Here is a 20268-nt window from a genome sequence, read left to right as displayed (position 1 = left end):
CTTAGAGGAAATTTTGTCCAACCTCACCCCACCCCCATTTTACAGATAAGAAACTGAGGCCCAAGGATGGGAAGTGACTTAGCCCAGTCACATAGGTAGTAAGTGGCTGAGCCTCGATTTGGACCCAGGTCCTCTGATTCCCAAATCTGTGCTTTTTCACCCAAATCACAAAACTTCCCTACCATTGACCTCATCACCTCCTTTGCAAGACTGCCTCGATAATCATTCTCTCTGTCTCTCTCTCTTGATTTCTCTCTCTGTCTCTCTTTCTCTCTCTGTCTCTCTCTCTCTCTCTCTGTCTCTCTGTCTCTCTCTCACTCTCTCTCTCTCTCTCTCTCTCTTTCTGTCTCTCCCCCTCCTCTCTCCCTATTTCTCTCTCTGTGTCTCATTCTGTATCTCTGTTTCTCTTTCTCTGTCTGTTTCTCTATATCTCTGTCTCTGTTTTTGTTTCTGTCTCCCTCTCTCTCTCTGTTTCTCTGTCTCTCATCTCTCCTTATTTACTCACTCCTTCCTTGATGCCTATAAACATGTCCTGGTCTCCACCATCTTTAAAAAATCCTCACTTGACCTTATCATCCCCCTCAATCTATCCCCCTATATATCTCTTCTCTCTTTCATAGCCAAGCACCTGGAAAAAGCTGTCTACACTTGCTATTTTAACTTCTCTCATTTCTCTGCCCCTTGAAATGCCTCCCAATCTCATCATTCAACTGAAGCTGCCCTCTACAGAATTACCAATGATCCATTCACCAGATGCAAGGGTCCTTTCCCAATCCTCTTTCTTCCTGACTTCTTGGCAGCATTTGACACTGTTGACTGTCCTTTCTTCCTGGACACTCTCTCCTTTTTGTTTTTTTGGAATATTGCTCTCTGCTGGTTCTCCTCCTCCCTGTCTGACCATGCCTTCTCAGCTTCCTTTGCTGGCTTACCATGCACGTTATGCCTGCTAACTGGGAGCTTGCCCCAAGATGTGCCCTGGATCCACATCTCCTACCTCTTAATATTATCTTTCTCTTGGCCTCCCTTCTTTGTTTTATCTTTCCCTGGTTTAGTTATTTAGGACTATATTTCTCATAAAAAAGGCTTGGTAAAGTGTGCTCTTTCTTAGTTTTTGAGAAAAATTAGTGTAGAATAGGTATTAACTTCTTTTTAGACCCTTGACAGAACTCATCTATAAATCCATGTGGAAAATCAAAATGTTTCATTTTTCAGAGGAAGAAACTGAGACCTAAAGAGATGAAACAACTTTGCCAAGATCATACCGCTCTTAAATCAGGATCTGAACCCAGTGTAATGGTAATTAAGATGGGACTTTTTTTTTACTGTTTTCTCTTTTAGAATTCTAAAATAATCAAGTACCTTTGATTAAGTCTTGCTAGGTGCTAAGCCCCAGGCCCAGACCCTTTTTGCTGATTAGATGTGAACCCTTCGGGCCCCTTATAAGAAGGGTACATAAACTCAGAGGCTAGCATTTTATTTAGGGCTCTCACTCACTGGAAGAGTGTCATGTGATTTGACCAGATGATATTCTGGGTAGCCGTTGTTAAGAGCTCCCCAGCTTTGAAAAAAAAAACCTGATGTTGGTGCTTCTCTGGTAACTATGAATTGCTTATACAGACAGCTAGAAGCCTGTCTGCTGATTAGTGTTTATTTGTTCTGTTTATATTATATATTCTTGTAATTTGTTTGTATTTGCTCCGAGGTTCAGGGTGCTGGCTTTTCCCCCTGAGCTAAGTGAATGATCTATGTATGTTTGATTAAAGTGAGACTGTTAACCCCTTAAAGTTGCCTTCCTTAGAAAAGCCGGTCAAAGAACCTGTGCTGGCAGCCCTTCTGTGTGCTCTTGTTGCTGGTCTTTCACCCCCATGACAGCTGCTAGCGACACTGTTGTTACACCCAGGCCCAGCAGCCTCAGGTTCAGGATTCTTTCCATTAGATCATATTTAAAATCCAAGCATTCAGAGACCAAACTTGAATGGAAAAATGACAATAATAGTAACTCTGCCTCACTATACCCCAAAGAGATTGAAGAAAGAGGGAAAAAACCCACATGTAGAAACAGATTTTAGACTCGCTTTTTGTTTTAACAAAGAATTGGACATGAGGGGGAGGGGGAGTTGCTCGTCCACTGGGAAATGGCTGAACAAATTATGATATGTGAATATAATGAATTATTTAAATGAATATAATAACATCATTGTGGCATAAGGAATGAAAGTTTCAGAGAAACTTGGTATAACACTTATACAAACTGATACAAAGTGAGGTAAACTTCTAGAACCAAGAGAACAATTTACATAATAACAATATTGTAAAGAAAAATGCATTTGAAAGACCTAAAAGTTCCCAATGGCCAACTGTGATTCAAGAGGACTAATGAGGAATCCTGGCAGAGATAGGTGATGGCTTCACGGTGTATAATTTGCCATCCATTTTTGATTATGGCCAGTTTGGGAATTTATTTTGCTTGACTATGCATACTTGTTATAAGGATTTTGTTCTGAATTTAAAAAAAAGAAAAAGAAAAACCACCCTGCCTTGGATAATGCCTAAAAGCTGGTTAAAAAAAAAAGATGTCCATTAAAACTTAGCATACAGTTGTTCTCACTAACAAACCATATTCTTGCTCTTCTGAAAACTTATCCCCACGAAACCTGATTAGTTCCACCTCATTCCACTCAATCTTTATATCTTTTATAATCTCTTTATATCTCCTCTTTTTGTAATCCTTTATATCTCCTCGACCCGTCCATCTTTCTGTCAAACCCATCAATAACACCATAGATCAACAGGTATTTATTAACACTTACTGTTTACCAAACCCTAAGCTGGGTATCTTGGAAAACAAGGAAATATAAGGCGCAATTCCAAATTTCATAGGAGCAGAGAATTTTTAAGCAGGAAGAGACCTTGGATTTCATCTTGGTAAATGGTCACGGGGTCACAGGACTTAAGAGTGAACAAGACCTTAGAGATCTCATTTGTCAGCTCTTATTTTATAGAGCAGGAAACTCAGCCCTAGAGAGAGGAAGTCAGTCGCCAAGTAACATACAGTGAGCTCCTTGTGGAACTTAGACGAGAACTCAGCTCTCCCACCTCCCAGGCGGACATTCATTCCCGTTATGCTACATTGGCCATAGACTCATGTCATATTAGAAATGAAAGTAACCTTAGAGATCGTTTAATCTAGCCCTCTCAATTTACAAATCTGTATGAACCTAGACGAGTCACTTAACCTCATTTGCCTCTGTTTCCTCATCTGTAAAACGAGCTGGAGAAGGAAATGACAAACCACTCCTGTATCTTTGCCAAGAAAATCCCAAATGGTCTCACAGAGTTGGACAAGATTAAAACAACTCAGCAACAACAACAACAAACATGTAGACACACTGTGCTGGAGAGTTGGGACAAGATAATCATTAGGATGTGGTCTCTTTGTTCGTGGAACTTTGAATCAAGACATTATATCAGAAACAGATAGCAAAGCAATATGTCCACACCAGTATTGCCTCAGAGTGCCTTAATCACTGGTGCTTGGAAAGGGGGATGGCCCTCTTCTCCTGTCTCTCTCCCCCCACCCTCTCTCTCTCCCTCTCTGTCTCTCTGTCTCTGTCTCTCTGTCTCTCTCTGTCTCTGTCTCTCTCTGTCTCTCTCTGTCTCTCTCTCTCTCTCTCTCTCTCTCTCTCTCTCTCTGTCTCTCTGTATGTGCCTGTCTCTCTGTCCCTCTCTCTGTCTCTGTCTCTCTGTTTTAACACCTATATGCTTCTTAACCATTATTTTGCTGGCCTGGATCTCTAATTTATGTCCAATCAATCACTAAATCCTATTGATTGTCCTCTTATGATCTCTCAACCCCTCCCCATTCCATTTTTTTCATGCTGTTTGCCTCCTGCCTAACTCAGACCTCATGGTGGGATTAGTTCAGAAGTAGGATGGCCTAGGGGAAAGGATATTGGACTGGGAGCTGGGAGACATGAGTTCAAATCCTGGCTTAGCCACTTCCTAGCTATGTGACTTTGGTGAAAACACTTCCCCCTCCTAAGACTCAATTCCCACTTCTATAAAATGAGGAGCTGGAGTTAAGGAGTATCTAGGGTCCCTTTCAGCTCTGAAACTCACCTGTCCTCAGCAGCCCCTGGCCCTGGGGCCCCTTCCCTCACTCTTATGGGAGAGGGTGGACATTGGAGAGCTCCCTTGGAGCCTCCACTTAAGGAGGGGGCCCGGGGGCCACCAGCTCATCGTTCCCCTACACTACAGGGGGGCAGGGTGGAACCCCTCTCCCTCCCTACTTTCCATTATGCTAATTTGTGCATCTCTGTCTCTCTCTTTCTGTCTGTCTGTCTCTCTCTCTTTCTCTGGGTCTCTTTCAGTCTGTCTGTCTCTGTCTCTCTGTCTCTGTGTCTCTTTAGTTCTGTCTCTAACACACAGACACACACACATGCCCCACAACCTATTATAATACAAACTTCTTGAGGAGGGTTTGACTTTTATAATCATATGGATGTGCTAGGCAGATTTCTGTCCTGGGGTGGGGGTTGTGGGGCACAGTTAGGCTTGGTTACCTTTAAGATTCCTTCTGACTCCGGGATCCCATGATCCTGTCTTAGTATCCCCAACATTTTGCATGCCCTAGGTACCTAATACATGGTTATTGAATTAAAGTGCCTTCTCTCATATCCGGCATGGATACCTCTACCTGGAGTCAGCTGGTGGCTCAGTGGACAGAGCACTGGGCCTGGGGTCAGGAAGATCTGAGTTCCTACCGAGCCTCACACATTCACCCTCCGTCTGTTTCAGTCCCCACAAATTTAAAATAGGGACAATCATAGCGCTAACCTCGCAGGGTAGTTGTGGGCATCAAAGGAGAGATCTGCAAAGTGCCTGGCACAGAGCTGGTGCTTAATAAACACTTGTTTCCTTCTGTCTATAGCAACCACACGGAGCTGGGCACCGCTGAATCAGCAGCCTGCTCCACCTAGACTTGCTGTCTGCATTCTGACCTCCCGTATCTCACAGGATCGCCACACCAAGCTTCCATCCCAAGTTGCAAAGGACTTTACAGACCATGTAGTTTCAGTCCTTCATTTTACAGATGAAGAAACTGAGGCTCAGAATGCGAAATGACTTGTCCAGAGTCACCTCGGGAGTAAGGTGGGACTGAGTCTGTGGGGTCCCATGAGTACAAATCTGTGCTGTTTTCCATTTCATCAGACTTCCCTCCCTAACAGGCCAAGGGCCACCCAGAAGACTCTTTCTCCCCACCAGACATGGGGAAACTCCGTAGCTTTCTGTGCTTTGGGGAGGCTCAGAGTTTCCATCACCACCTGTAGGGGGCTGACATCAGCCTCCCAGTGCTCGCGCTCTCTCTCTCTCTCTCTCTCTCTCTCTCTGCTTACAGATACAAACAACTCAACTGATTCCATTCCAAAAGATAAACATTAAGTGTCTTCTGTGTGAAAGGTTTTGTGCTGGGCCCTGAGAGGATATAGGGTAACCCAGGTCAACATCTGGCCCCTGCTGTATACATAGCTATAAATCAGTGGACTTTGCCAAGGGCAGTTTGGAGCTCTAGCAGAAATGGAGAGCCAGTGCACCCAAAGGCCCAGTTCAGTCTCTGTCACTGGTCCACTAGTCAGGCAACAAACATTTATTAAGCACCTACTATGTACCAGACAGTAGACTAAGTGCTGGGGATACAAAAAAAGGCAGAAGACAGTCCCTGCCCTCAAGAAGCTCACAATGGGAGACAACAGGCAAAAAACCATATACAAAGTATATTTGAGATTTATTGGAGATAATCAACAGAAGGAAGGGCAACCAAGAAAGGCATTTTGTAGAAGGCGGGATCATTGTGTCCCTCTGTCCTCAACCTTCCAGAGCTTCTCCCTGCCCTTCCCCTCCCCACTGAAACCACCACCCTAGCTGGTCCCCAAGTCACCCCCTCAGTGAAGACTTGCATCTGCGCCTGCCTCCCCCTCACCGCTGCCTCATGGAATTAACTCAAGCTTTCATTCTCTTTGCCAGGGTGCTGGGCCTTCCTGAAGCACTGGCCCAGTGTGTGTTCTATGCCTAGCCTCAGCCCTAAATAGAACTATCAACTCTACATCATCTCCATGGAGGAACCCCCTCAGAAGCATCCCAGACAAGTGGTCCTCTGGGCTCCCCCTGAAGACCTGCCCAGACAGCTACTGAGAACAGCTCTGGCTGTTAGGACATTTTTCCTGGCCTTGAATTAACTTCTACCTTCCTGTAACTTCTTCCCAATGCTCCTAGTTCTGTCTTCTGGCACCAAGGGAAACAAGCCTAATCCCTCTTCCATCTCTCAGCCCAAATACTTGAAGACAGTCATTATGTTTCCCCCTAGCTAACTGCCTGCCTAAACACCCCAAGTCCTTTCAAACAATCCCTCTCCTATGATCTGATTTCTAATCCTCTCACCAACCTAGTCCCCATCCTCCAGACATGCTCACTTGTCAATGTCCTTCCAAAAAATATGGTGGCCATAACCCTTCTCTTCCATGTCCCTATTGCTTCATTCTCCCATATATGGATACCCCTCACCTTCCTGACTATCCTTTCCCCCATCTGAGGGTCCACAACAGTACTGACCCATACCCCAGACTTAAGATCTTGAGAATATGGAGGGGGATTGGGAATCTTAGCCAGAGGCTAAGACCTCTGCCCCTTCTTCCCTAGGAGCTTTGAGAGGATGGAGTCCAAGAGAGGGAGTTTCAGGAGGAAGGGGTTGGGCTGGCCCCTTCTGAACATTCCCCAGCCCCAACACTGGCCTCAAGTGCCAGGAAATTCTTGCCTGGAGTTAGATATCAGCTCCCTCCCAAACCCCTCCAGACAGCATGCCGAAAATAGCCCCAGCTGTCAGGTCTACTCCCAACCAGGACAGCCTAGGGCCCAGCAAAGTATCCCCAAACCTGTTTGGGGTGTGGGGCATGGATATGCTTTATGGGAGTGACAGTACTTGAACTGTCCTCTGAAGGGCAAGGTTTAGTGAGGCAGAAATGGAAGGTATCTTGTTCAGGAGAGGAGAAAGATAAAATGTTGGGAATGAAGAGGGGGATGAAAAAAGGAGATCAGCCCTCTGACTAGAGGGAAGCCGTAGAGAGGAAGGAAGAGGAATGGCCAGGTTCCAAGTTACCCCCAGACGTTTAGGAATTGGGAATACCGATATATTGGTCCTGTCCCATGAACAAGTGTCAACCAATCCCCTCCTGTGCTCAGAGCTGCAGTGTGGATGGTCCCATACTGCAGAGTGAAATCATAGCCCGGCTGAACCCCAAGAGGCCTTTGTTTCTTCCCTCAGGGGGACCATGACCTTCAGGCACTCAGGACGGCCAAGAAGCTCAGTTTGGTCCCAAGAACCTCCTCAGTTGTTCCCAGGTTACAGATTTTGGACCGACTTGGCTTCCCCAAATGCAAGAAATCCTTCCCTCTGCCCCACGCCACAATTCACCACATACAGACACAAAGAGCCAGACTCATAGGATTTGGAGCTGGAGAGGTCCTTAGAAAAGCACCTCACTGTACAGATGACGAAACTGAAGCCCCAAATGAAGAAGAGACTTGGCCAAGGTCACACCATTAGTAAGTGCAGGGTGCAATTGATGTCCAGTAGTCTGCTTTCCAACCCAATGTTCTTTCTACTTGCTATAGCAGTGGTCTCCCCAGACCTCTCCTTGTCCCTGCTTACCTGGTGTCTGGGTTGTGCCCAGGGCTGGAGGCTTGTCCCAAGGTGGATTTGGGGGAGGGGGCAGCAGCTGGAGAGAGAGAGGGAGCAGAGGGCTGGGGTCTCTCCCTCCTCCCTCTCTCCCTCAGACCTGGTGGAGACGCAGGGAGTGGGGCAGCTGTACCGGGTAGCCCCTGCAGTGGCTCCGCCGCTGAGGGCTCCAGCGAAGACCACCCCCTCCCCTTCCCACCAGCCTTGCTGGGCTGGATGGATGACGTGCTCTGCTCACCCTCCCCACCTCAAGTGCCCAGCTCCAAAATAGCCCAGGGTGTCACTTACTGGGAGATCCAATTTCACCCTCCCAGGAATGAGAGAGGGAGGCAAAAGGGCAGTGTGGGGGAGGTTCCAGTGGGGAGCAGGGAGAAGACAGAAGCCTTGGGGGACAGTGGGGAGACCACTCAGAACCAAGCCTGAAGGGTTGCAGGAGAAGAAGGCCAGATCTGGGTCATCTAGATCTCTTGTGAAAGTCAGAAAACCTAGATTGGAGCGCCATTCTTACTGGTTGTGTGTGACCTTGGCCGAGCAACATCCCCTTTAAAATTCTGATCTAGAAAAGGAGAAGATTGGACTAAGATATCTCAAAGTCTATTTCCTACTTTGACATTTTATAAGTCCTCTCAGACCACAGACTGATATAGACAGGGCAGCTTAGGAGGAAGAACCTCAGCCCTAACAGGCTACGTGATCTTAGGAAAGGCAGTTTATTCCCCTTAGTCTCAGTTTACTCATTCATCAAATGGAGTTTATAATACTTTGCCCATCTAAATTACAGTAAGAACTGACATTTGCATTACACTTCATGGCTTATAAAGGCTTTGTGTGCACACTCATCATTGATCCTTTTAACAATCCTGAGGGATAAACAGGGCAGGGATTGTTACCTCCATTTCAAAGAGGACAAAACTGAGGCTTATATTGTGGGGAAGTGATGCTCGATGTCACACGGCTAGGAAGTGACAGAAGACCCAGGATTCAAAGCGGGCCTTCCGACCCCAAATCCAGCGCTCTTTTCATGTTATAGGTCATTGTAAGAATCAGATGAAATGACTGATGTCAAACATCTGGGTCTAGACCTATGGTATCATTGGCATAGGGAGTGCCCATTGAGGAATCATCTACAGGGGAAACTGATGAATCAATGGACAGGACTTTATTAAGTGCTTTCTATGAGAAGCAGCATGGGGTAGTAGAGAGAGCTAGCCTCTGAACCAGGAAGACTCAGGTTCAAGCCTTGCCCTGACACACACTCATCTAGACCACTAGTGTCAAACTCAGATGGACATGGGGACCACTAAACCATAACGAGGATCCCCGTGGGCTGCACACTGACTCAGAAAACCACATATTAGCATCATCTTTATTTTTATTTATTGTGTTAACTATTTCCCAGTTACATTTGAATATGGTTTGAGTCATACTGTGCTGGAAAGCAGGGATAGGAGTATGGCATGATGTGGAAATGACCAGGAAGTGAGGGGAAGGCCTGGATACAAAAAGCTCACCTATCAGAGCCCAGGGTGGTTCCAGGAAATGTCCTTAGTGCTCTTAAAGAGGTACAAATGAATATATCCATACCCTCCACAGGGAGATGCTCTCAAAACTTTAAAAAAAGCCTCACCAGCCTGTTCATTAGTTCACAAAGTTGAGCTCTCTCAGATCCGTCACCTACACAGACAATTATGGCTTACATCTGAAAGAGGTTTTAATTTTCCAAATCATATTAATCTCAGGAGAGGCAACAGTGGACTGAGGGCCAATCTTGGAGTCAAGACAAGTCTTGGATTCAAGTCTCACCTCCGATGTTGACTAACATGTTGATTTTGGGTAACTCTCACTTGGTAGTGGTAGCCATTCTCAGATCTATGGAGTATTATTACAACCCAGGTTCCCCAACCCCTATGCCCTGGACCCAGTCCAATCTCAGGGACTAACCCAAAGACTCAGCATCTGTACAGTGACAAGATCACTGGGCTTGAAGTCCGGGGGCATGAGATCAAGCCCCATCTCTGCCTCTCACTCCTTGTGTGACTTTGGGCAAAATTTTCTCACCTCTCTGAGCCTCGGTTGTCCTCTTTAAATCGAAGTGGTTAGACTAGATTTCCAACGATCTCTTTAGCTCATTACACGCCCACTCAGGGTTTACCAGGAGAAGTCTCTAGAGTCTCACGTCTAGCTTTTCACACATGTGGATTTGTGGAGTCCTATACAAGCACGCAAGGTACACTGGGCATTTAACAACCTTTATTTCATTCCAGAGAATAAAATGGATTGAAGAGTGGCAGCAACAGGGAGGCCAACAGGAGTCTGAGAGCTTTAGGTAAAGGAGAAGCTTTTAAATGGGCCTCACCCGAACAAGGGCTCAGATTTGTGTGTGTGTGGAAAAAAAGAAAAGACTGGCATGCGTCTGGGTGAACAGATGAGTTTCAGTCCCTAAAATACACACATACACACTACATATCCTGTATATATATTTAGCATATATATCACACATACTATATATGTGTCTATATATTCAGTATATATATATCTATACATTTCTATTCATATATACATATGCATAATAGAATATATTGAGTACATATTTAATATGAAATCTATGTATGTATACATACAAATACTATACATATACTGTATATATTCAGTATGTATCACATTATATATTTAGTATATATTCTTACATTTCATATGTACACATATGTATATACTAGAATACATTCAGTATTAGAATATAAAACATGTGTGTATACACACACACACACACACACACACACATTACCCCTAGCTCACTATGTCCTTTCTTTCAGTTTAATCTTCTTGTCAAAACAGGTTGACTAGAGATCTCTAATTTTCCCCCTGAACCCACCCCTGGCCCAGCTCTATAGATTCTATAGATTTTATGAATAGATTCTATAGATTTATGAATTGAAATCAACAAACCGTTGACTGCTTCCCATGATCAAGACCTTGTATTAGGCCAAGTACCGAGTGTGCTCGTTAGGTGGGCGTGTATACCAGCATGCCTGCTTGTGTGTGTGTGTGTGTGTGTGTGACATCATGCACCTGCCCACTCTCCTCCCCAGACCCTGCCTGACTCCCACACTCCATGGACAAATAAAGCTGTCACCAAAGGGCCAGGACCTTAATGGATTAGTTCCTGGCACTGCCTCGTAGGATAAGGAGGCGTCCCTTTGCAAGAAGAGGAAGCTGACACTGAGGAAACCATCCCCTTTATATTAGATTGTGATGGAGTCTATGGTGTTGTGGGAAAAGCACTTAATACAGTGTGAGGAAACCTGGGTTCTGGCTAGCTGTGTGATCTCAGGCAAGTCACTTTCCCTCTCTGGGCTCAGTTTCCTTCTCTTTGAATACAATGATCCTCTGAATCTTGGCCGGAAGAAACAGTATCTTGTATTTCCAAAAAGCCGAGATTCAAGTAGAGTTTCACAGTTCCCAAACTCTAGTTATGCATCTCTTTGAACTTCTCCAGGCCCATTCTCAAAGACTTCCCATCTTGACAGGACCTGCCAAGGCTTGGGTTCCCAGTCTTCCAGGGTCCAGGTTCACCTCCCCACCTCCCCACAGGGATCATAGTGATTACTAAGCACTTACTGAGCCACCATCACAGGGACATTTATAGGCCACTGAGCCCTGTGATGGAGACAGAGGAAGAAGTGGGCGCTGGGAGCTAAATCGAAGAGACATTCAGATGGCGCTGATGATGATTGCCTATCCCCATGGAGAGCTGGTCACAGGGAGGAGTCAGAGCCTTGCCTTTGGAGAGATTTCAAGCCAAGGAAATTCATTTCATTTTTTGACACAGTAAACTGGAAAATCAGTGGAATGTGTATAAACAATTTATCTAGATCTTAGCAAAGCATTTGATAAAGTGCCTTTTGCTATTCTTGTTGAAAACGTGGAGGGATATAGGCTTCGATGAGAGGACAGTTAGAGGCAACTGGAACTGGATGGCATAGCCAGACTCAAAGTACAGTCAGTCATCAAGAGGTCACTGTCAACTTGGAAGGAGAGAGCCAACGTAGTACTCCACGGAAGTGTGTCCTTTCAGCCCCGTGCTGTGTCATATTTTGATCAGTGATTCGGATAAAAGTCTACTAGTGTGTGCGGTAGGGCGAGGGAATTGGGCTGGTGAGGAGAGCTGGTTACTTCCATCCTCTTGGGGCAGCTCCCCTCTTCCCCAGCCCCTTCCTCTGACCTTCCCTTGGGCGTATAATGCTCCCTAATTACTCCTTATGCTCTTGCTCCTGGGGGCAATGGTTTTCCTTAAAACCTGGTAGGGAGAAACTATGGGAAAAGGGAAACTCCCAGTGACAAGCTGGCAGCCGGATCAACTTTTTTCAGTGTGAACATTTACACCTTGGAAATAAGCAAACACTACAAATCAGGACTTGATTTATTGTTTTGTGGATTGTCTAGACTTAAGTGATGGAGAAAATGTTAATGATGGAAATTCAACACAGGTGTATTGTGAGTACATAGTTGTATTCCCACCCCCCAGCGCTGATTGCTAAACACTTATCAACAGACCCCTAGAAATACCTGAAATGATCACCTCAGAAAGGCTAATTCCCAGTTCACCCCAACCTTCTCCCAACACATACCAGAAACTACTAGGTTTGGTTTTTTTTATAATTATTTTTTAATTTTTGGAGTGGGGAAGACAGGGCAATTGGGGCTAAGTGACTTGCCCAAGGTCACACAGCTAGTGAATGTGTCACGTGTCTGAGGCCGGATTTGAACTCAGGTCCTCCTGACTTCAGGGCCGGGTGCTGTACTCACTGCGCCACCTAGCTGCCCCTGCTAGGTTTATTTTTATGTCTAGGTCTGGCCTGGATGCACATTTTCTTTCTCTGCTTTTGGAAAGTTATAAAAATATTAACCCACAAATTCTCTCCTGTAAAGCTCTAAATTCCTGCTGGGTCAGGAAAGGTCCCAGCAGTAATAAGAAAACTATCTAACTTTCCCTGATGTATTTAACCCCTATTACGTCTCCCTCTACTACTATTGCGCAAGAACACATAGATACATAGAGCAGCAATTCCACGGTTAGCCTCTTTATCTCAGAGAAACTGTGAGAACAAAAAGCCAGACAAACTCTGAAGAAATTTGTTAAGCACCCACCATGTTCTAGGCCTATGCCAAGTGCTTTGCCAATATTATCTTATTAGACTCTCACAGCAGTCTTGGGAGGTAATGCTTTTATGATCCCCATTTTTCAGTTGAGGAAACTGAGGCAGAGAAAGATTAAGTGACTTTCTCAGGGTCACACAACTAGGAAGTGTGTGAGGCCACATTCAAAATCCAGTCTTCCTGACTGCAGGGCTAGGCCTCTATTCACTGCATCCTCTAGCTGGTACTTTTACTCCTGAGAGAGAATGGCAAAGGTGAAGCAAAGGGTGGGAAAACACAAATGCGTCCCCCACTTCTACTCCCAGCAGCGTATGTGGCTCCAGACCCTCTGCCTCCACTCTCTGCCCTTTTGCCTAGGCCGGCCAGTCTTTGTCTTAGGGCCTTGGACTCCCCATCTTTGCCAGCCCCTTCCAGCGGCCGTAGCATCAGTGGGAATTTCCACAGCTGGGACCCAGTGGCAGTTCTGGGGCACTCAGCCTGCTTGCTCCTCTCATGAGGCTTCTCCTCCTCCCTCCCTTCCTTAGGATGGGACAGAGGCTAATCTTTCTATCACCAGCTCATAGCTTTCCAAGGCTCAAACAGATAAACAGCGGGGAATTCCCAACTGCCAGCAGACATTAGGTCTCCAATGCCTTTTACAAAGACATAGATTACATCGTTATCAAATTCACAGATGACAAATTGCTAACTCAATCAGACACTTACTGAACACAGGCATTAAGCCAAGGAGTCCCGAGTACCTCAGATTGTGAAATAAATAGATGCTGCCTTCAGAGAACCGGGAATACAGTGGAGGAAAACCAGGCATATGTGCAGGGGAAAAAAAAAAAAACAAAACAGCTGATAGGACAAGACTGAGTAGGACAAGGGTCAGATAAGAAGGAACAATCACAACAAACTTTGCACAAACTACTATGCTAAGAGCTGATGGGAATACAAAAAGATAAAATTCAATCGGTATTCTCTGGGAGCTCATGGACTGTAGGGAAACAACAAGCACCCAATGTGAGTCATAAGTTACTTAGGAAGAAAAGGAGCACTCTTGGCTAGAGGGAGTCAGGGCAGGCTTTAGGAAAGTAGCACAGAATAGTGAACAGAGGGCTAGACTTGGCATCAGGGAGACCTGGGTTCAAATCCTGCCTTATATACTTGCTAGCTGCTGGGCATGTTAGTTGTACTCGCTGAGCTTCATTTTCCTCATCTGCAAGATGAGAAAGTTGATAATCTCTAAGAGCTCTTGCAATCTCTAAGGGCTCTGAATCTACCATCCTATGAATTGCATCTTTATTCAACCAATGCTTATTAAATGCCTCTCGTGTGTGTAGAAGAGTGAGTAGGAGTAAGCCTCAGCAAATTGAGACAGTGGAGGAAATAACCACCCAGACGGCATCATAGACTCACTGGATTATTTGTGCATTTTACCTTACCAGGAAACTGTTAAGTTTCAGAAGTCAGGGACCTTGTGATTTATATCTCTATACCACACATTTGTTTAATAAGGGCAAGAAAGGACCCTCTTGTGCCACTCCACCCCACAAAAAACCCAAACTTTTACAGACAGGTTTCTAATCTGAACCAGTTCTAAACCTTCTTAAATTGGAGTGCTAAATCCTATCGTTTTAGAAATTAAGATGAGGACACTTGGATACTCGGTAGAATGGATGAACATTTACCTCTGTGGTCGCATACATCACAAAATTATTTTGACCCATGGAAAGACTCAGACAAGAAGAGACTTTGAGGAGAGCCTCTTTGGTTACACTTTGCTCTACAATGTGTGATCTTAGATTCTATCTCAGATCTGACCTTTCAGTCAGATGTTGTAGGATATTGTCTGAAAAAGCCAGCCTATGCCCATCTCATACTTTCATCAATGTTACCCTTGATGTTAAGAATAGACAATTCTCTGACATTTTCAAGAGATGAAAAAGCAGACATAGGCTCAGTAATTATGTTTTCTGTTGGCTTTTAAAAAAAATTGGCAGTAGCATTAGTGATGTTTTCCATTTTTTTTTAAAGATCTTCCTCAGCTTAAAAATGAAATCCCTGAGTGCATCCAAAAATCACTTTGCCTCCAGGACAAAGCAGTCCGTTGGGTGTAGCTGTTGTTCCTGACCTGAGTTACCCTAACATGTTGCCTGGAATCTCCCGAGTTCAATTATTTCTAGGCACATGATTCTCAAGAATTTTCTACTCTATCTAGCTCTAGGCCCTCTTCTGAGCTCTTGTCCCACATCACCAACTGTCCCTTGGACAACCGGATGTTGACATTGACTATGTATATATCATACATAGACAGATGGTCATCTCCAACTTACTATGTCCAAAATAGAACTCTTCATCTTTCTCCCTAAAATCTTCCCTTTTTCCTAAATTTCCAGTTATGGTTAAGGGCCCCACAACGCTCCCACCTCAATGTCATCTTTGTCTTCTTTCTCACTCAGTCTTCATATAGAGTTTGGCCAAATTTTGTTTCTATCTTCACAACTCCCATCTTATTCCCTGCACTCACACACAGACACCACCTTGGTCGCAGGCCCCCATCACCTCACCCTTAGACTAGGACAATAACTTCTGCTTGGCCTCCCTTCCTCAAGACTCTTCTCAAACCAGTCAGTTCAATCTCTACTCAGTTATCAAAATGATCTTAGTATACCAAATCCTCCCCCACTTGGATTCCAATGGTTCCCTATTACCTCCAAAGTCTAATATAAAATGCTGCTTCTAAAGGCCTTCACAACCTGCCTTCTTCCCACCTTTCTAGTCTTCTTAGGCTTTTATTTTATTTACATTTTATTTAATTGGAATATTAACAAATAACATCTTCAATATGATTTCCATCATTTGTGATGCAAAGGTTGATGCGCTTTGCAAGACTCATGTGAACTTGATGCAATAACTCCACATTGCCATCAATTTTAGCACATTCACTCTTTATGAGCATCTGTGATTTTCATTGAGTACACCTTCTCCTTTAGCATACCCCAGAAAAAGAAGTCAAGGGGTCTAAGTTCTGTTAATATTCCAAATATTTCAAAATATGCATTTTTTCCTATGTGTCCAGACTTTAGGGACACCCTGTAGATCTTAGGGGCTGTATAGCTAAGTTAGAGAGATCAAAGAATAATAGGCCACACATAACGTATTTCACCACATAATCATCGATGATTTTATGCCAATTTTTTTTGCGAAAAAGTGGGGTGTGACCATTATGTTGTGTTGGTGAGCAAAATGGGCTCCTTAGCACTTAGTTCAACAAGTGCCCTTGAAGAGTTTGGCTTTTGTTTGCTTTGAGTAATTCAGTATATTTCATTGAGTCTTACTGAGTGCTAAGCCCCAGGCCCCAACCCCTATTAAGTGTAAAACCTATGTGGGTGTGGATTGGCAACTAAGGTGGGGCCCAAGGTGGGGCTAACTCCAGGGAGGGCCTACTTTAAGTGTCTGGGACAGCAGAGGCTTTTAGACCACGTGGGTTTAAGTCCGCCTCTTTGTGACGATTCTAGATTCTAGGTCACATGGGTGAGTCGCATGTGTGACTCACCCCTGACTGATGCTGAAAAAGATATAAAAACCAGGTGTTGGCCTCCTCCTCCTTGGAGCTCTTTGCCCCAGCAGTGGTAGCGCGTGTGACTCTGGGCCAGCCCTTGTTCTGAGCTCCAGGGCTGAACCTAGATGTTGGTAACTATGAATCTGTATTGGGTCTGTCTGTTGATGTTTGCAATTTGTTTGTAATTTGCTCTGAAGTTCAGTGTGCTGGTCTCTTCCCCTGAACTAAGTGAATATTTGTATGCTGAATTAAAGTAAGTTTGTCAACCCCTTCACCTTGCTTTCCTTAGTTAAGCAGATCAAAAGAACCTGTGCTGTTGGCAGCTTTCTGGGTGCTGGCTGTGGGTGGATCTTACACCCCCACAGAAGCTGCTAGCTGGATTGCTGAAACATATGTGAAGCTTTTTTTTTCTTAAACTATGTCAGTGTTACTTAAAAATCATTTATCACTAAGCTGTATCACTGGCAGATGAACTGTACGGTTCAGCCAGCATGGGAAGACGCAAGTCTTGCCACGTCACTTGACTTACGGCAGCTCTGCCTGCCCACCTGCTCTCTTTGCACCCATGGCTCTTCATTGGGGGGGAGTGACAATACTGTTGGCACTGCAGTGCTCCAAAGGAACCATGCAAGTGGGCTTTCAGAAACATTCTGACAATGCTCATGTGCTGAGGATTGGGCTCGTGGCTCACAATGCTGGAGAGATAGATGTGTATCCATATGCCACTGGTGAATAAACTGCTACTGTTTACCTTTTAAGCAGCAAGAGGAACAGTTTTACCGTGCGATGATTATGCAATGCAAGGTTATAAACCAAGTTTTGGATTGGAAAAATACCAAAAAACAGGGTGCGACAATTATGAAATTCGGTATTTAAGTGGTAAATTGTGCACAGTTAAGTACACTAAGAAGGGGGAGGAGAGGGGTTAACCAGTAAAGACTAAAACAGACAAAACTGTCTGAAAACTAAATGATTTATAACCACAATCTCAGAAGAATCAAAAGGCCCTAGAGAGACCTGCGGGTGAGGTCGGCTCCAGAACATTACCAACAACAGGGTGTGGGCAAAAACAGCATAAGATATAACTGAAGATTAGAAAAAGGAAGAGGGCCTAACAGATGGATAACCCAAGGACTGCACGGGTATACAAGATTTCTCTTTTTTCTTAAAAATGCAGGAAAGCTTCCAGTGCATCGTGTGGATCTTCTACAAGAGATTTAAGGGAACATATGAACAAGAATTACCTGGGATGAGAGGGCGAAGAGGTTATGATCTGTACAGGTGAAGGGAATTCCTTATATCAATGAGATCACATATACCATGGATCTGTGAAACACCATCTTATTATAAAGCCCTTAAAAACCCTTCCTTCATAATCATAATCATGCCTAAATGTTTTCAAAATGAAGCTATTTTTAAAATGAATTGGAGGAAAAGAAAAATACCTAAAAGACAGATATTATTTTCTCTAAATTGTATTTATTCTCTTGATTTTCCTTATTTTAAATATTATTCTATTTTCAATTAAAAAAAATCAAAGCAATTTAATGACATAAAATACTTTAATACAGGATTGCCAAGTTAACAGGAACAGATTATTTCTGTGATAAATACTCTCAGAAAATCTTATGAGAAACAATAGCAGATGAACAATAAACAGGTATTAAAAATCAAATGGACCCAAAGAATAGCTACATTTGCTAGATACAGATATCTATGGAGCAAATTTAAAAGTTATCAACACAAAAATGTGATGACGCTGACCCATCTTTAATTACAGGATCTTCTCAAGCCTGTCAATTTACAGAAACATAACATTATATAGGTTCCAAATGGAAAAGAATGCACCCAACCAAGGGCATAGAATATAATGGGTAAGGTAACACATATTAAGGTCATTCCAAAGTGATACTGATTTAACAACCCCTAGAGTAATTTGAATCAAGTGTAGTTTCAGTATAGCATGAGAACTTCCTTAGAAATCTGTAAGAGGTAGAAGTGGTGTAAGATTTTTTTTTTCAAATTTCAGTAACATATTTAGGGTTGTTCTAAGAAAAAAATGACACAAGGAGATGATAACAAATCTTATACCTTATTTTTGTATCAAATACTTCCACATTTCCATTAGTGCAAAGTAAACATTCGGCTTCAAAATGTGCTACAAAATATATTTCAGGAGTGATATAAAATCTATTTGGAGCAAACAGGATTAACCAAAAAGGTGTAAGGTATTTACGACAAATAATTTATTAAAGCTACACACCACAAATTTAATCTTTACATTTGTCATAAAAATAAAAACAATATTAATTTTCTTCCCACATAACCCAGAAATAGCCTGATTTTGGGGGTGGGAGTGGGGGGAGGGTTATAGGGATAGTCATTCAGTTATTAATGTGCACAAAGAGACCACTGGAAATTAAAAACTGTACAATAGAACATTTTTCTTCTTTCATTTCCTCACACTGATCTGTTTCTCTCATCATATGTAACTTAATAAACACAATTTGGACTCAGAAGTCCTGGGTTTAAAACCTGGGTCAGCTACACCCATGTGAGCTTGGGTGGCTGATGGCTTCTAGACCCCAGCTCATAGTCTAGATTGACGAGGGGGATGGATTAGATCGTCTCTGACATCTATTCCTGCCCCGAAGCTATGACATATACAGCTTCTGAAAGTTTGTTCAGCAAACAAAATGAGGGGAATCCGGCCAAGGTGAGCTCTAAAATCCTTTCCCACCTCTTGAAACACCCCAAATGCCACTTCTCAATGGGAAGAAGCCTTGGTACCAGGTTTCCATTGAACACTTGTTAAAGCAGCTCCCAAATGACTAAACCTCTACACTGTCATTGCTAATAGCCCGAAGAACGAACTCTCTCTCTCTCTCTCTCTCTCTCTCTCTCTCTCTCTCTCACACACACACACACACACACACACACACCCCTTTCTTTTCTTTTTTGCCCTTTTTTTTTTTGGTTTTGCATTCCGCCTCTAAAGCAGAATGTACCATCATTGGCACAGGGAGCTTCCAAGGAGGGAACCCCCTCTGCCAATGCAAGCTGCCAATTTCTTGACAAGTTAGAGCTCTCAGAGAGCTGCCTCAACCACTAAGAAATGGAGTGACTTGCCCAGGACCACACAGCCAGTGTGTGTCAAAGGCAGGGCTTAAACCCAGGTCTTCCTGCTTCTCTTAAGACTACATCACTCCTGCTCTATTCTGCCTTAATGCTCACACCACACACACACACACACTCCACCAGTGTCGCTATTATACAGCCGGGCACATCTATTCAAGCCCAAACCAGGAACTCAAGAGTGATGCTGCTGGTCCAAGCCAGCTATGGAGGGAAGGGGGAGAGATGATGTAATGATTACAACGTAATTTTGTGGACAGACTTCTCTCCTTCTGTAACATACACATACATATCTATCTATGTACATGGCTACATATACACAAACACCTACACATACATGTATGTCTCCCCATTAGAGTATAAGCTGCTTCTAAGAAGGGAATTTCCTTTTTTACAGTTTCTGCCCCTAGCACCTAGTGTGATAAGCATTTAAGAAAATGCCTGCTGGTTGCCTTGTTGATTGTAAAAGACCAAATGCTAGCAAGTGGGACTGAAAGAGCTGTCCAGAGGCCAACTGATGCATCAAGATTGTAAGGAGCTCAAGATTGTGCTTCTCTCCAGGTAAAACAGAGAGCAATCAGGATGAGGCCCAGAAGCAGCGCAGCGCGGTGTGCGTGAGGGAGGGCTGGATTCAAAGGTCAGACCATATCTCGGGTCTAATCTCCAGCTCTGCTTCTCGCAAGATGATGATTTGGGC

The 20268-nt window shown here is 43.9% G+C and overlaps 1 protein-coding gene across 1 annotated transcript in view; it reads right to left on the bottom strand.

The window, feature by feature from the left end:
• The window catches only part of OBSCN (obscurin, cytoskeletal calmodulin and titin-interacting RhoGEF), a 330114-nt gene extending 322344 nt beyond the window's left edge, over positions 1–7770 (bottom strand). Inside the window, exon 1 of the mRNA XM_036739619.1 lies at positions 7706–7770. The gene's annotated coding sequence lies outside the window, so the exon portion shown is untranslated. The remainder of the gene's footprint in view (positions 1–7705) is intronic.
• Positions 7771–20268: the final 12498 nt, after the last annotated feature.

This window comes from Trichosurus vulpecula, chromosome 9 (genome assembly GCF_011100635.1).
Source record: "Trichosurus vulpecula isolate mTriVul1 chromosome 9, mTriVul1.pri, whole genome shotgun sequence".
Lineage (NCBI taxonomy): Eukaryota > Metazoa > Chordata > Mammalia > Diprotodontia > Phalangeridae > Trichosurus > Trichosurus vulpecula.
The sequence above is the reverse complement of the archived record's forward strand: the minus strand, read 5'-3'. Positions and strand labels throughout refer to the sequence as shown.